Source organism: Narcine bancroftii, chromosome 8 (assembly GCF_036971445.1).
Source record: "Narcine bancroftii isolate sNarBan1 chromosome 8, sNarBan1.hap1, whole genome shotgun sequence".
Lineage (NCBI taxonomy): Eukaryota > Metazoa > Chordata > Chondrichthyes > Torpediniformes > Narcinidae > Narcine > Narcine bancroftii.
The window spans coordinates 47,172,341-47,186,179 of record NC_091476.1 but is presented as its reverse complement, the minus strand read 5'-3'; the positions used below and the strand labels follow the sequence as shown (position 1 = coordinate 47,186,179).

The following is a 13,839-nucleotide window of genomic DNA, read 5'->3' as shown; positions in this document are numbered from 1 at the left end:
TCCTGAACCTGGCTGTGAATGATCACACACTAGTGAATCTTCATCCCAATGGGAAGATGAAGAAAGTGTGGCTGGGTTGAGATGAGTTTTTTTTAAATAAGTTAGCAGCTTTTACTTAGTTAATCATGGAAACATTGTAACAATGTGACCATTTCCATTACAGAGCCATAGAGTTATGCCGCATAGAAACAGGCCCTTCTGCCCAACTTGTAGATGTAACTAAGTTGTCCAACTGAACGAGATCCATTTTCCTGTCCTTGGCCCACATCCTTCTAAGCCTTTCTTATCCATGTAGTTCAATTTCAAGTTTATCATCTAACTACACAAACAGAGGATGCTGTGTTTCTCCAGATGATTGTGTATATACATACAGAATATGCACAGCACATAATATTCACATATTCAAGACTCAAAGATTCCTTTATTGTCATCTATTAAAGTCAGTGCAATATTGCATGGAATTTGCTTTTGTTTGCCAGAGGCAGAAAGATTCGTCATTGGCAGAAATTGCCTGAAGCACCTCTTGCAGTCAGAGAAAAAGGAACAAAAGAGAGTTCCCTCTGAGTCACCGAGTGTCCGTGGATTCACCTGCAGCCCTTTGAGTCACCCAAAGTCCATTCCAAACCACTGATAACCCGAGCTCCAGATCCAAACCTTAAAAACAATTAGGAAACATTCAGCACCCTCCACACCCTCTTGCATCCTAGTTCCCATACCTGGTACCCCTTCAGCCAGACTCCAGCAGTCCGCTGCTTGGTGAGAATCCTCGACTACTGTCGCTAGCAGCCTGCAGCCTCCACATGCTCCTTGCCTAAGTCACTAACAGCCCACCGCCTATGTGTCCTTACCACAGAACCCCTCACTGGTCGGCTGCCATCTCAAGGATCATCTCCTCCACTTCTTCTCAAATGGGAAGTGTTCTCCCGTTTTCTCCTGCCCTGTGCTACTCCTCTGCTTCCTTGAAGTCCGCAACCCCTCACGGCTGCTGCCAATCATAGACACCAATATCTTGGGCATGGATCCTGCAGTCACAGAATTTTTAAATAAAACCACCATCAGCTCCATTAACGAGCAGAGCTGACAGCAGTTGCGCCCCATGGGACCACTGTGTCTCCACTCCCTGCTCTCCAATGGGAGCTTGGCCTGCACCAGCAGCAGCTGCCATTCCAGCAGCTCTGGGAGCACCACCATTTCCAGATATAATTTTAAATAAATAAATATATATACAAATATTTTGGAATTATTTACTCAGTTACAGGATACTGCCCATCAATCTCAGAGCCTCCGGGAAGAAGTTATTTCCTAGCCTGGCAATCTTGATTTTGATGCTCCTTTACCACCTTCTTGATGGTAGCAGATCAAAGATCAATAATTCTTTGAGCCTTATGTAAGCAATGCTCCCAGTGATCATCTCAATAATCCACTGTATTGACTTCCAGTCCCATGCTTTGCAGCTACTAAACCACCCAATGGCGTTGACCAAATCCCCTTTAAACACAGTACTGTACTCACTTCTACCACCTTCTCTGGCTGCTTGTTTGAGTGAGAAAGTTGTTCTTCAGGTATCCTTTTAACTTTCCCAGAGATCACTGAATTCTGTGGATAAATGAACTGATTGTAAATGAAACATCCCAACCCCCATCAAAAATGCCAGAACGTCCTTCATTCCCATGAGGGCTTAGTCTCACAACAGTTTTCTCAGGAGGTCAAAGACTATGCTAGCACAGGAAAGGCTGTAGTAAATTTAATTGTCAATGACTTATTGCTGAGTTTTGGCTCCTGAAATATGGGAAATGGTCCAAATTTCCCCGAACCTCATTCTGAACCTTTGTTGTCAGAAGGTGGTGGAATATAGTTGGGGGCAAGTTGGTTGAAGGACTTTGTTTTATGAGTGTTTTGTGTAAGCCTCACCTCCTTGGGCAATTTGGTCTGATCAACAATGCCTTGGCATTTGGCTTCTGAAATTACATGTGCATGAACTATGTTTGCACAATGTAGCTTAATTACTGAAGTGCCGGCTTCAGTTCTGGAGTTGAATTCCTGCAGAATAGGATTCTGGAAGGGGAGTGTGGCAGCTGAATGTCATAGTCCACATGGGGACCAATGTCATTAGATAAGAGTAGGGATGGGATCCTGAGGAGGAAATATAGGGAGTTAGGAAACAAGTTTTAAAAAAGCAGAGCCTCAGGAATGGTCATCTCAGGACCGTTGCCTGCACCACATGGCACAGAGGGTAGGGTCAGGAAGTTGTGGCAGATGAATGCGCGGCTGAAGAATCTGGCCAGGAGGCAGGGGTTCCGATTTGTGGATCATTGGGATCTCTTCTGGGGAAGGTCTGACCGGTACGAAAGGGACGGGCTGCACCTGAACTGGAGGGGGACCAATATCCTAGTGGGCAAGTTTGCTAGAGCTGTTGGGGAGGGTTTGGCAGGGGGGTGGGAATCAGAATGCGAGGGCAGACATAACAGAAAAAGGACAAAAGCATGATGCTATGTGCTCAGAATTGGAGAGGAAGGACGGGCAAGGGACAAAACATAGAGGTAACAAGTTAAAGGTTTTGAAATGTGTTTTTCAGTGCTAGGATTATTAGGAATAAAGGGGATGAACTTAGAACATAAATCAGTACGTGGTGGCCGTTAAGATTGTGGCCTTAATGTTACAACTTTACAAAGTTCTAGTGAGGTGTTTTATAAAATAGGATGGGAGGTAGAAAAGTTGGGGGGGGTAGCATTACTAGTCAGGGATAGTATCACAGCTATAGAAAGGAGGACGCTGCAGAGGGAATGTCCACTGAGTCGCTGTGGGTGGAAGTCGGAAATGGGAAGGGAGCCATCACTGTGCTGGGAATAGTCTTTAGACCCCCAAATAGGCCTCAGAGGAGCAGATAACCAGGCAGATTTTGAAATGGTGCATGAAATACAGAGTTGTAGTTATAGGTAATTTCAACTTCCCTACTGACAGCAAGAGAGGTAGATGGGGCTGATTTTGTTGGGTGTGTACAAGAAGGGTTCCTGACACAGTATGTGGACCGGCTGAATAGAAGAGAGGACATATTGGATCTGATTCTGGGGAATGAACCTGGTCAGGTGACAGACCTCTCAGTAGGGAAGCATTTTAATGCGAGTGACCACAACTTCCTCATCTTTAGCATAACTATGGAAAAGGATTTTTAAAAAGCATTCAAACTGGGAAAGTGTTTAACTGGGGAAGGGCTATTTATGAAGGGATGAGGCAGCAACTAGCAAGAGTAAATTGGAAACAGATGTTTAAGGGTAAAAGCACAGAAGGAATATGGAGGAGGTTTAGCTTGTGCAGGATCAAGATAGGTTCATCCCACTGGGACAAGGAAAAGATGTTAGGAAAAGAATCGTGCTGATGAAATGGGTCAGGCAACAAGTTAAGAGGAAGAAGGAAACATACATTAGATATAGGAAGTAGGAAGGGTTCATGAAAAGTATATGGTAGCCAGAAAGGAGCTTAAGAAAGGACCTGGGAGAGCTCAAAGGGAACACGAGAAGGCCTTGGCATGTAGAATTAAGGAGATCCCCAAGGCGTTCTATGCGTATGTGAAGAACAGGATGTCGAGAATGAAGGCGGGGCTGCTAAATGATAAAGGAGGAAACGTGGCTGGAGTCAGAGGAGGTTGGGGAAGTCCTAAGTGAATACTTTGCATCTGTATTCACAAGAGAAAAGAGCCTTGATCACAGTGAGGTAGGAATTGAATGGGCCTGTGAACTAGACAATGATGTGGAGATTAAGGAAGCGGAAGTGTTGGATCTTTTTAAAAACATCAAGATTGGTAAGTCCCTGGAATTGGATGCAATATACCCCAGGCTGCTGATGGAAGTGAGAGAAGAGATAGCTGGAGCAGTAGCTATGATCTTTGAATCTTCCTTGGCCACAGGGGAGGTGCCAGAGGATTGGAGAATGGCAAATATTTGAAATGGGTAATAGGGAGAATCCTGGGAATTACAGAACAGTGAGTCTTACATCAGTGATGTGTAAACTAATGGACAGGATTCTTAAGGATAGAATCCATGAGAATTTGGAGAAGTACAGACTACTCAAGGATAGTTAGCATGACTTTGTGAAGGGAAGGTCGTGCCTCACAAGTCCATTTGAGTTTTTTGAGGAGGTAACAAAAGAAAATGATGAGACCAGGTTAGTAGATGCTGCCTACCTGAATTTTAGCAAGGCATTTTGTTAAGGTCCCCTGAAAGAGACTCATCCAGACAGTCATGAGTCACTGGATCAGTGGAAAATTGGCTGTATGGATAAATAATTGGCTTGTAGGAAGAAAGGAAAGTAGTAGTAGAAGCAAAGTATTCTGCCTGGAGGTTGGTGACCAGTGGAGTGCCACAGGGATCTGTTCTGGGACCTCTACTCATTGTGATTTTTATAAATGACCTGGATGAAGAGGTGGAAGGATGGGTCAATAAGTTTACGGTTGACATTAAGGCAGGAGGAGTTGCAGAGGTTGTCTATGGTTACAAGGAGATATAGACAGGATGAAGAGTTGGGCAGAAAAAATGGCAAATGGATTTCAATCTGGATAAATGTGAGGTTATGGATTTTGGAAGGTCTAATTAGAAGGCAGAGAACAGGGTTAATGGTCAGTTACTTAAGAGTGTGAATGAACAGAGGGACCTTAGGATTCAAATCCATATATGCCTCAAGGTTGCCAAACAGATTGATAGGATAGTTAAGAAGGCCTATGGGATGCTGGGATTCATTAATGGGGGGCTTGAATTCAAGAGTAGAGAGGTCATGTTACAACTCTACAAAGTTCTAGTGAGACCACACTTGGAGTATTTTGTTCATTTCTGGTTACCTCATTATAGGAAGGATGTGGAAGCTATGGAGAGGGTCCAGAGGAGATTTGACAGGATGTTGCCTGGATTGGAAAACAAGTCTTATGAGGCAAGGTTAGCAGAGCTGGAGTTTTTTCACTTTGGTGCGTAGAAGGATGAGAGGAGACTTGATAGAGGTCTATAAGATTATGAGAGGCATAGATAAGGTAGAGAATCAGGTTTCTCAGAGCAGGATCAGCAAACACCAGAGGACAGATGTACAAAGTTAAAGTAGGGAAGTTTAGGGGAGACATCAGGGGTAAGTTTTTTTTTTTAAGTTGTGGGTGCCTGGAATGCCTTGCCAGAGATGGTGGTGGGCATTTAAGAGACTCTGACACACAGATGAAAGTAAAATAGAGGGTTAAGTACTTATTTTGGAAGGAATATATGGGTCGACACAACATTGAGGGCCTAAGGGCCTGTACTGTGCAGTATTTTTCTATTTTTTATGTTCTAATAGTTCTACTCTCATGGAAAACTCATTGGAGTTTAACTCTGAAAGGAATAGATAAGATGGAAGCAGGGAAGTTGCTTTCATTGGTGTGAGACAAGAACTGCTCATGGCCTCAGGATTTGGGGGAATAGATTTAAGACTGAGGTGAAGAGCACTTAATCTGTGGAATTCTCTGCCTCAGGAAGCACTAAATTTTGTCTCGTTAAATAAGATACAGATGGATAATTTTTGAACAGTAATTAAGGGTTATGGGGAATAGGCGGGTAGATAGAGCTGAGTCCAGGGGCAGATTTTATGGAACGGCTGAACAGGCTCGATGAGGCAGATCCCTCCTCCTGCTCCTATGTTCTGATGGATGCAAGATTCAGCATTGTGGTCTAGAGAGCGCGAGACTCCTAGTTTAAGATCACTGCAGTTTACAGAATGGAGAAAGATGCTAGAATCCAAAGCAAAAAGAAAACAATCTGCAGGAAGAGTGAAACAAGAAAGTCTGCAGTCACTGTGATTGTAGTTTAATTCACATATATGCTGGAGAAACTCCAGAAGTAAATAGTAACCAACATTTTGCAGCTGAGCGCTTCATCAAGATATGAGCAAAAAGTAGGCAAGCACCTAAATAGAAATGGGGAGGAATACAGACCAACAGGTGAGAGGTCATAGGTGGATAGAGGCAGAAGAGTAAAGAAAAAAATCTGAGACAGTAGAAGGAGGGGGTGGCTTCAATAGAAGAGGGAAGAGAATGGGGAGCTCGAGAAAAGGAAACAGGTAGGGAAAGAGAGAGACTCAGGTGAGGGGCAGGGGTGCAGTGCTAAATCTTTAGGTGCAGGAGCTCACAGAAAACAAGGAGGTGCCTAGAGCAGCCCTCCTGTGAGCTCCTGCAGCACTGCACCCCTGGTGAAGGGTTTAATGGAAAATGGAGAAGGCCATGTTAATGCTGTCTGATTGGAGAAATATTAGGTGTTGTTCTTCCATTTTGCAGGTAACATCAATATGGCAACATGAGTTTATGGATGGACATGTCGGTGTGGAATTAAAATGGTTGGCCCCTGGGAGGACCCTCTTATTACAGCAGATAGAGCAAATGTGCTGAATGCAATGGTTTCCCCGGCTGCATCTGGTCTCTCCGACGCAGAGGAAGCAGCAACAGGAGAACAGATGCAGTAAATAGTCCCTGGAGATTCACAAATGAATTGTTGCTTCACTTGGAAGAACTGTTTGGGGCCTTGGATGGTATTGAGGGAGGAAGTGCAGATGCAAGTGTAGCATTTCTTGCTGTCACAGGGGTAGGTATCAAGGGGAATGATTGGTAGATAGAGATGAATGGATGAGGGCTGGATGAACTCAGTGAGTTGAGCAGTGTCACTCCAGGATAAACAATTCTAGCTTGTTCAGCCTCTACTTCCAGCTAATACTCTCCATCCCATGTAATCCTCACAAATCACTGCTCTTGCTCCCTGGTTTTCTGGAGATATTTTCTGTTCTACTGTGAGAGGAGTGAAACACGAAAGGCTGCAGACACTGTGATTGGAGTAAAGACACCAAGAAATGCTGGAGAAACTCCCCCATTTTTAAAGCATCCATAGGAGACAATGATCTATTGCTGACATTTCAAGCCTGAGCCCTTCAAGGAATAAGAAGAATGAGCAGAAAATCTCAGAATTCAGACCATCCTGGTGAGGGAAGGAACCCAGATCAACAAAAGGTGTTAATTGGATGATATGATAAATTGAAAGGTGAGAAAGGGGAAGGGTGAGACAGAGTGGGGGGAGGCCACAGGGGAAGATGGTGGGGGTGGGTTGGGGGTTTTAAGGAATCCCAGAACCCATATTAATGTCATCCGGTTGGAGAGTGTCCAGCTGGAAGATGAAGTGTTGTTCCTCCAATGTATGGGTATTCTCAGACTGGCAGTGCATGAGACCATGAGAGACAACGTCAACAAGGGAATGGGATGGGGAATTGGAATGGGTGGTCACTGGGAGATGCACGCTATTGCAGCAGACAGAGCAGAGGTGCTCAATGAAGTGATCACTCTGTCTGTGTCTGTCTCTCCGATATAGTGGAGACCTACTGTCACCCAGAGTAAGTGTGCTGAGGACAGCCTAGAGGCACAGCTATAGAGTGGTTGCCTCACAGCATCAATGACCCAAGTTAAATTCTGATCCCTCTAACTGTCTCAGTGGAGTTTGCACCTTCTCCCTGTGAGCATGTGGGTTTTCATGGGGTGCTTCAGTTCCCTCTTACTCTTCACACAGATTGAAAGGTTAATGGGCCTCCATAAGTTGATCCTGGACTGCAGACAAGTCCTAGAATCTACGATATTGAGGGGAACATGGAGAGAACACTGCCTATTGATCAGTACTGGCACGATCGGCTGAAAGGACTGCTTCCATGGCATGGCTCTCTGCATTGGAGAACTGGCACCACAAATGTCTCAGTGGAAACACAACAGGTCACAGAAAGAAAAAGGCAGCTTGAGCCCTTTATCAGGAATGTCAAAAAATCAGGCAACACCTAAATTTTAAAAATGGGAGGAGGAGGAAGGGGAGAAGCTCCAGGTAAGAGGTAATAGGAGGGAGGGTGGAAGAAAAAGAACTTGAGGTGATGGGGGTAGAGGGCTGACAGAAAGGAAGTGGGTGGTGAGATGGAAAGGAGACCATGATATAGAAGAGCAGAAGTAATCATTTGGCCCATCAAATCAGCTCTGCCGTTCCAACACGAGTTGATCTATTCTCACACAGCCCCACTCCACTGCCTTCTCACTATAACTTTGAGACCCCTGACTATTCAGATATCCATCAATCTCTGACTTAAGTAGACCCAACAACCTGGGCTCCACACCCGCCTGTGGTAGCAAATTCTAGAGGTTCATCCCTCTCTGGCTAAAGAAATTCCTCTGCATCTCTGCTTTAAATGGGTGCCCTTCAATCCTGAAGTTGTACTGTCTTGTCCTAGACTCGCCAACCGTGGGAAACAACTTTGCCCAGGCATTTCAACATTTAAACTGCTTCCAAGAGGTTTCCCCCCTTCATTCTTCTGAACTTGAAGTACAGCCAAGAGCCGTCAAACATTCCTCATATGCTAATCCCTTTATAGCGACTATTATCCAAAAAAGCAGCTTGGAGGCTGTGGGGGGCCTTGTTTGTGACGTGTTTTGATTGATTCACCACGAAGTCTAGTTGAGTTTTAAATGGTTTATTTATTAACATACAAAAGACTTGCAACGATCTATAACAACATGATGTTCCATTGATAATGAAGATAATAAAGACTATTGTAACCATCTTCTTTAATGTTCCAAATGTCTATAAATATGCAAGCCTCACTCACCTTCCTTATACAACCTGCCAGCCCTGCCAAAGCTAACGAACTATGAGACTCTCACGCCCAAACCCCTGCTCATGCGCCAACCGACAGAAGAGAAAACTGCATGCTCAATGCAACATGGCGCAGAACAGCAGCTTCAATCCCAGGACACTGCTGAAGCCCGCAGCTGACTCAACAGGGCACCCACCACCAACACCCGCAACTAACTGAAGATAGATAAGTAACCCCTTTTGACCCCTTCACTCCAGGAATCATTCTTATGAGTCTTCTCTGAACCATCTTCAATGCCAGCCCAGTGTAGAAGTGGCGAGTTAGAGGCTTTGGTGCGAGATGCTTCAGTGAGCTGAACCTGAGAACATCCCACAGGTAAGGTCAGGTAAGATCTGTGCAAAGTAACAAAGAGCAAGTAGTGGAGATGGCAACTAGGGCAGTGGAGCGTTCCAATTGTATGATGCAGGAAATCTGGAAGAGCATCTGCATCTGATGACTACACCTGCAGGGAATAATCCAGCTGCAGCCCCTTATAGACTTTGTTAGGTATCTGGAGCTGGATAAACCAGATCATTCAGTTGGCCTGGAGGGGTAGGGGGAGTGATAGATTGAAGCTATAGGGAGATAGTCATACCCAATAGGCAAGAGGCAGAAAAATGAGCAGCTGAGGAAACAGCAGGGGAATAGGCAGTCAATGCATAGCACCTCTGTGGTCATTCCCCTCAAAATGAAATATACCATTTTACATACTGTAGGGGGGACAATCTACCAGGGACAAGTTGCAGTGGTCAAGTCTCTAGCTCTTCGGTGATTAATTGCTCTTCGGCTATGAAGGGAAAGGGGGAGAAGAGGAGAGCTATAGTGATTGGGCATTTGATAGTTGGGCGAATCAATAGGAGGCTCGGACGATATGTTGCCTACCAAGTGCTAGGGTCAGGGACATTTCTAATCGAGTCCACAACATTCTGAAGCAGGAGGTGAGCAGCCAGATATCATGGTCCACATTGGTAACAACTACATCAATTAGAATAGGGATGAGGTCCTGAAGGAGGAATGTAGCTAGTTAGGAAAGAAGCTGAAAAGCAGGATCTCAAGGGTGGCAATCTCAGGATTGCTGCCTGTGCTACACACACACACACACACACGAGGGTAGGAATAGGAAGTTGTGGCAGATGAATGTGTGGTGTACATTTGTAGATTATTGGGATCTCTTCTGGGGAAAGTATAACTGATACAAAAAGGACAGGCTTCACCTGAACTAGAGAGGGGCCAATATCCCGAGGGCAGGCTTGCTAGAACTGTTAGGGAGAGTTTAAACTAGTTTGGGAGAGGGATGGGAACCAGAATGTGAGGGCTGAGAATAGGGCAGAAGGTGAGAAGGATGATGCAATGTGTTCTGGGGTGGTGAGTCAGGAAATAGGTTTGGTAGGTCTCAAAGGGAAGGACTCTGAAAACAGTTTTGGAAGGGAAGGATTTTATTTACTGAAGGCAAGTATGGGAAATGGTAACTGATGCAGCATGTATGTACACACACTTTACAGCTACCTTGGGAAAGAAATAGTGGACAATTAATAACAAATGTGGGGAAAATAGCGTGGGAATAAAATACACACACACATACAAATGGTATATACAATGATCAAGGAAAAATCACCACCCCTTGACTCATTGCAGGCAGGGTTCTATGCTACAAGGGACACTAATTAAACATTCCCAACCCTTTTAAACAGTGCACACCTTACCAACAGTTTCTCCAGCACCCTTCCTCATTTCCACACCTAAAGTGAGGCAGGGTGGCCCAAGCTAGCAAAGAGAGAGAACAAAGAACACATGACACCTTTATAGTGCTGGAGGGTCCAGCCCAGATCGTTAGCAGGAACCAATGGCTTGGTGTCAGGAGGATTAATCCAATTACAACAGCCAATGGCCCCAGACCAAGTGCAGGCTGGTTGGAGAGTCCAGTCCATTTACGTGGAACCACTAGCAAGGTGTGCACTAATGGGTGGGGTGGAACCAAACCTTGATTGGCAGTTGGTGTGTCCTCTTTCTAGGTAGGGGGCAGTGCTCTCACATGACAGCCACAACCTTTCCCAATACAGTAGGTTTGTGATCAAGGACAAGCAGGGGAGGAAGCATGGATGTAGGCAGTTGGAAGAATTGAATCATGTTTACTTCAATGCAAGAGCTGTTAGGAATAAGGGAGATAAATTTGGAGCGTGGATCAGTACTTAGAAATATGATGTTGAGACCATTTCAGAGACATGGCTGACACAAGAACTGGATTTGCTGATGCAGGAACCGATGTTTAGATGTTTTAAAAGGGATAGGATGGGAGGTAAAAGAGGGGAGTAGCATTGCAGCTCAGAGATAGTTATCACAGCTGCAGAAAAGGATTTGTCACAGCCTTCATCCACCTTCACAGCCATTGAGTTCAGAGTATCTTCATCCGCCTGTTCCACCGTTGAGGTCTTGGTTGGATTGTTTTTTGTCAGGGACCTCACCCTTGATCTTACCACTATGGGTTACCCTACCAGGAGCATATTTAGATAGCATCACTCTCGGGATATCAGGACCACACGAGCTTCTCCTCCACGACAAGGTGACAATCCATGGAGTATATATGATAGCCAGGAAGGAATGTAAGAAAGAACTTAGGAGAGCTCAAAGGGGGCATGAGAAGGCCTTAGGAAGTAGGATTAAGGAAAATCCTAAGGCATTCTATGCCTATGTGATGAACGGAAAGAAGCCCAGAGTGAAGGTAGGGCTACTTAAGGAAAATGGAGGCACATGATTCTAGAGGCGGAGGAGGTTCGGGAGGTCCTAAATGAATACTTAGCTTATGTATTCACCAGAGAACAGGACCTTCATCAAGATTAGATAAGAATAGAACAAGCTTATGTGCTGGAGCATGTTGAGTTTAAGAGGAAGTGTTGGATCTTTTTCAAAATGTTAGAATTGGTAATCCCCTGGACTAGATGAAATATTCCCCAGGTTGCTATGGGAAGGGAGGGAAGAGATTACTGGGGCATTGGCAATGATTTTAACATCCTTCTTGGTGCCGGAGAATGTCAAATGTGGCCCCCTTGTTTTAAAAAGGTAGTAGGGATAATCCTGGAAATTATAGGCCAATAAGACCGACATCAGTGGTGGCCAAACTATTGGAGAGGGTTCTTAAGGACAGCATTTAAAAGCATTTAGAGAAATATAGTCTTCTCAGTGATAATCAGCATAGCTTGTGAGGAAAAGGTCCCAAATTGATTTTTGTTTGCAGGTTTTAAAAAAAATTGATAAAAGTAGAGTGGTAGATGTAATTTGACAAGGTCCTCTCATTCAGAAAGTCATGATGTATGGGATCTATGAAACCTTGGCTGTCTGGATTCAAAATTAGTTTGCCTGTAGAAACTGGAGAGCAGTTATGGACAGAAGGTATTCTGCCCGGATTTGAATTCCGGATGGGAGAGTAACTTTGTGGATGATGCGAAGTTTGGAGGTTTTTTAGATAGTGTTGAAAATTGTCGTAGGCTACAACAGGATATGGACAGGTTGCAGAGTTGGGCAGAAAAGTGGCAGATGGAATTCAATCTGGATAAGTGTGAGATGATTCATTTTGGAAGGACAAACCAGAAGGCTGAGTAGTAGGTTATTAGTAAGATTCTTAATAGTGTGGAAGAACAGAGGGAAATTGTGTTCCAAATTCATAGATCCCTCAAATTTGCCATGCAGGCTAATAGGATAGTTTAGAAGATCTATTGTATGCTGGACTTCATTAGTCAGATTGAGATCATTTGATTGAGTTCAGGAGTTGTGATTTATTGTTGCAGCTCTATAAATCTCAGGTGAGAATATTATGTTCAGTTCTGGTCACCTGATTGGAGGAAGGATGTGGAAGCCATGGAGAGGGTGTAGAGGAGATTTACCAGGATGCTGCCTGGATTGGAAAACATGAAGAAAGGTTTGCAGAGCTACGGCTTTTCTCTTTGAAGTAAAGAAGCATGAGCGATGACTTAATAGAGGTCTGCAAGATCATGGGAGACATAGATAAGGTAGGCAGTCAGCAGCTTTTTCTCAGGGTGGGAGTAGCAAACATGGAGGGCATCTGTTCAAAGTAAAGCGAAAAAAGTTTAGCAGAGACACCAGGTTTAAGTTTCTTACACAGAGTTGTGGTTACCTGTAATGCCCTGCCAGGGATGGTGGTGGAGGCTGGAAGAATAGAGATATTTAAGAGACTTAGACAGGCACATGGATGAAAGAAAGATAGAAGGTTATGAGATAGGTTGTGCTTTTTTTTAGTGGTATATATAGGTCGGCACAGCATCGTGGGCTGAAGGGCCTGTACTGTGCTGTCATATTCTATGTTCTATCCTTTCTTAAATAATAAGCCCAAAACTGTACCTCATACTCCGAGTGAAGCCTCACCTGTGCCTTATAAAGCCTCAACATCACATCCCTACTCTGAGATCCTATTCCTCTTCCTCTCCACCGACTCAACTTGAAAGTTAACCTTTGGAAAATTACCGATGATGACACCTGGTTGGAGACTGCTGAGGTGAGTGTGTTGTTCCTCCAATTTACAGATGACCTCAATTTGGCAGTACCTTTTTCACTTCTTTCCAGTGCACTGGCCTGTGCTCTGAATGGTCGTTCTTCAGCCAGTGGAGTGCCACCGGGACCCCCAGCCATGGCAGCGACCACCCAGACATTTGCAAGCCCAGTGTTTGCCAGTTGGTGACCAGGTCCATCATAGGCTCTGGCCTCCCACTCACTGCAGATATCCATGTGAGGCGGCGCCTCAAGAAGGCAGTTAACATCATCAAGGACCCCTATCACCCTGGTCACAACCTCTTCTCACTGCTCCCTTCAGACAGAATGTCAGATAGAATGTACACAGACCTGAAGACCAGCACCACTAGGTACAAATACAATTTGTTTCCAAAGGCTTCAACACCACAGAAAGATTTGTCTGCTCTATTGTAATGCCACGATCTTTATTGCACTATGGTAACTGTGAATATGTATTATTTATTTTTATACATCTATTATCAATTTATTGCAGTTTTTGTTTTAACCAAGGTCCTGCTTTGCTGCAGCAGATAAGAATTTCAGGGCATCCGTATATTGTGCAACGTATATGAAAGGAAACTCATTATCATTAAGTCAGGAATCCATTTGCACCTTTGCAACACCAACCAGTCGTGGTAGGGATGTGCGACCACCAGAATT

The 13,839-nt window shown here is 44.5% G+C and overlaps 1 long non-coding RNA gene across 1 annotated transcript; it reads right to left on the bottom strand.

Moving 5' to 3' along the window:
* Nucleotides 1–371: 371 nt before the first annotated feature.
* On the bottom strand, nt 372–10,420 carry LOC138741741 (uncharacterized). The gene is made up of 3 exons (XR_011343727.1): nt 10,362–10,420; nt 1,513–1,596; nt 372–654 (listed from the first exon to the last, which is right to left on the bottom strand). It is a non-coding gene; the product is annotated as an uncharacterized lncRNA (long non-coding RNA).
* Nucleotides 10,421–13,839: the final 3,419 nt, after the last annotated feature.